Here is a 3,958-nt window from a genome sequence, read left to right as displayed (position 1 = left end):
CCTCTCAAACAGGCTTTCGCGGAGTGCGCTGCCTCGATGGGAAAATGTCTCTCTCGTCCCTTTTGCATCAAAACGGGACCAGTCATACGTATCTCCCTCGTCTGGGCCCCACTTCCCTGGGGTAGGTGGCGGCCACTGAAGATAGTCCATTCGGGGGATCGCTCCCCCGATTGCTCCTGTCAGTCCCGAACTAGTCACAGGTGCTTCGGCAGCCGTGGTGACTAACGGAGCGGTCGAAACCGGAGATGCCTCCGTAGTTGTTGGGTTCCCCTCAGTCCCACTCATGACGGCCGTCAGAATTGGGACGATAGAGAAAGAGGATTCCTAACAAAATGTTGGATCCCAAGCATTCAAAACAACTCCACGTTGAAAAGCAAGCAAGGTTTATTTCAAAGCGTTGGTTTAACCAGAACAGGACATTGTTAGGAATAACTACAGGTAGCCAGGGAAAGCATAATATAGACATTTGAACCAGGTAAGGACCGATGAGTCCAGTTCCCGCTGGCGGGAATAGACCATACAGTTCGCGCCCATTGCATGGGAACGCAACAGTTCTATAATGTCAACACAGGTTCAGTTCACATGCGAGATACCCAAAACATTCTAGGCGAAGCTCTCCCCCTACAACCAGCTGCACGACCTTGGCAAGTTCCGCGGACTACATAACATAACTCAAGCAAACAAGGAATGAGAGGGGGGGTGAAGGATACTACACAGGAACCGGAATGACAATGGCAGCTAGCTGACACATTCAAAGTGAGAAAAGTGATCAATGATGTAGCTGTTGATGTTGAACTACCTAAGAATTTGCGGTCTTTACAGTCTGTGTTTCATTTCAGCTTACTTAAGAAGGACAATGGGTCTTGCCCGTGGCGCCAATCGCATCCACCTCCCCCCCCTGTACTGGTGGATGGAGAAGCACACTATGAAATTGCCGACATATTAGACTGTAAGCTGAGACGTGGAAAGCTCTTCTACTTGGTTGAATGGACTGATTTCGGACCCCAGCACCGAAAATGGGTGGAAGTAGGGGATATTCGGGCCCCTCACATGCTCAGGAGCTTTCACAAAAAGTTCCCGGGGAAACCAGGAGGTCTCCCGCCCTGACCGGGAGGTGGGAGGGAAAGTTTATTTTCAAGGGGGCAGTATGTCAGCAAGCTGCCAAAGAACAGCAAGCTGCCAAAGAACAGGGGACACACGGCCACTTCTCGCCTTCGTCCTCTCCGTCACCCATGCCCCTGGCAACAGCTCGAATGGGGCCCCAAAGGGGGGGGAACCCCCCTGCCGTGGAAAATCCCCGGTCGAACCGGCTGTCTCTTGGTGGCCCCTGCGTGAGCATATAAGTCTCTGCAGTAGAGTCCGGGTGAAACTGGCTCCAGCTGGAGCTTGGCCTGTAACCCTGACTGGGCGGCCGCCTCAGTCCTGTTGTGGTCAGGAACACCAGGGTTGATGTCGTCTTAGGAACTGCTCCCGTGTCAGCTGCCGTTACCAGTGGCGTGGTCATCACCGGCACAGTCGATTGGGTCATGGGGGTCTGTTCACCGGTCGTGGTAGGAGCCGGGACCCCCCCGGAGTCGTCCTTCTCAGGAATTGGTTTCTCTTCTCCGTCGCTCATCTCGGTTTTGGAGAGATACACGGAGATAGAGAATGGAGGATTCTTAACAGAATGTCAGAACCCACAGCCAACAACGAAGTACACGCATTCAGGAACGGTAATACTTTTATTGCAGAGCTATAGATGCAGTAACATAAGCACTGTTAAGAATGGCGGCGGCCCCATGGGCAGAATAGGATATAGGGGATTCGTAACACAGCACTGGCCAATTAGGCACCCTCCCGCACACGGGATAAGGCTTAGAGACAGTTAGGTAGCTGAAGCTGAGAACGAACGCTCTCCCACAGCACTTAGGGAAATCCCAGACACTACAACACCCTCCTGCACATCTGTAAAGATAAGCGTTTCGGCACACAGCAGAGAAAGTGCAGAAAGGAATTCAGTAGCAATTAACCTGAAAGGAAAGCAATAGCAATTAACCAGACACAGACCAAACTCCCCAACCATCATGGCAGCATAGCTGACAGCTGACTTTGTTGTATACACCAGGTGTATGTCAAATGCTCCTCACAGACTTAACAGTTACATTAGCCCCTACAGTTGGAAAGAGCTACTTAATGTCAGAATTTAGTTTTGTTTTTGATGTTCTGGCCAACCACCCTTCCATTATGGGTCGTGACAGAGCAACCAAGGATATCCTTTATAGAATTACAGCACTATTTATATATTGGGGTTGTGTTGAAATATTCTGTGTTGAATATTGAAATGCTACAAAAGTGTTTTCTGACTAAGAGTGTGTAATGGAATAAATTGAGTTTTGGTTTAGAACATCTCTCTCTCTCTCTCTTGCTCTCTCTGCAATTGGGAAGCCAGCTTCTCTCCCTCCCCAAGGTTCCTGCATCCCTCATTTCCCCAGCAGCAAGCAGGTAGAGTCCCTGTGCCATACTAAATCTGCATGCTACTTCATCAGATGGTGAAACAATAAAGCAATCCTTTGTACACTTACTTGGTACTAAGTCTGTTGACTTCAGTGGACTAATAAAACAGGCATTTCTCAAAATGACTCTAAATGCCGAGTAAGATGTTCAGATGCATACGAAGGAAGGATTAGGTTTCTTTCTGCTCACAAAACATGCAGAGTGCTTCTAGGTGGGACAATCCTGGGTTTTACCACCCCGTTCTCTGCAAAAGGTCCTTTCAGTGATGGAGGAAGAGAAAATGGCCTTCAAAGGTACACTTCCTTTCAATCTACTCCTCCCTTTTGCCTTATGAATACCCAGGGTGGCCCCACTTTGCCTTAAATGCACCTGCCTTTCTTAGGGTTGCCAAGTCCCCCCCGGGGGCGGGGAAACCCCCGCCCCAGAGGCCCGTTCCCTGCCGCCGGCAGATTGGGCCCCGGGGGGAACCCCACCTCGGCGTGCGCATCACCAGGAAGTGACGTTATGACGCCAGGCACGCTGGGGGCAGGGCCACGACCATCTGAGGGGGAAACTCTATGTTTCCCCCTTGGATGGTCATGGCCCCGCTCCCAGCGTGCCCGGCATCGTAACATCACTTTCTGGTGATGTGCGTGCGGCGCGCACTTTGTGCGCGCGCATAGGACACCAGACAGGAGTCCCCCGCTCCCGATGATTTTTGACTTGGCAACCCTAGCCTTTGTGTTAATTGATCTAAGCACAATTCTGTGTGTGTGTGTGTGTGTGTGTGTGATTTTTTTCCTTCCAAACCAGCCTTCACCACCATAACATTTGTTACCAGGTGTGCTTTTTCTTTGCATAAGGTTTTCTGTCTCTGCCTAGTGCCTAAGTCCATGTGGAAGTAAAACTATTGTGTATGTGAATCAGCTGTTGCATTTATTTTGCAGTGTTAATAATTAATTTGATCAACTGCAACTCAGGCATGAAATATTATTTCACTGGAGCACAAAGCAAACACCAGGTCAGGGGATAGCAGGATCCCTGGATTGTCTTCTGTGCCTGAAATCATTTGGGGGTGGGGTCTCACAGAACAAACTGGGGCTTAAATATTCTGATGTATATGTGCATAACATCCCACTTTGGATGCGGAGTCCCAGTGGAGCTAGAGGGCAGGCTAGTGTTTATTTGTTCTTCTGTAGTGCATGATTCTTCATTGTGATTTAATAGGTAAAGAATTAAGTGTTTCTTTTGGCATACAAGGCGCTGTTCTTCTCCTACATACTTCACCCCAGCACTAGTTTTGACAAGCTGGAAATGAAAATACTGGAAACACTTTATGCTTGTGACCTTTACCAAGTCAGCTGTAGAAACTGTTTTACTAATGAATACCATGACCAAGGCTACAAAGCTATACAGTATTAGGTGGAATGAAGCTAGTTGATTTCAGCAAGACGTATGCACCCTTAGATCTGTATTTGGACCAGGT

This window comes from Gekko japonicus, unplaced genomic scaffold, assembly GCF_001447785.1.
Source record: "Gekko japonicus isolate JY-2015 unplaced genomic scaffold, Gekko_japonicus_V1.1 scaffold1094, whole genome shotgun sequence".
Lineage (NCBI taxonomy): Eukaryota > Metazoa > Chordata > Lepidosauria > Squamata > Gekkonidae > Gekko > Gekko japonicus.
Note: the sequence above shows the minus strand (reverse complement) of the source record.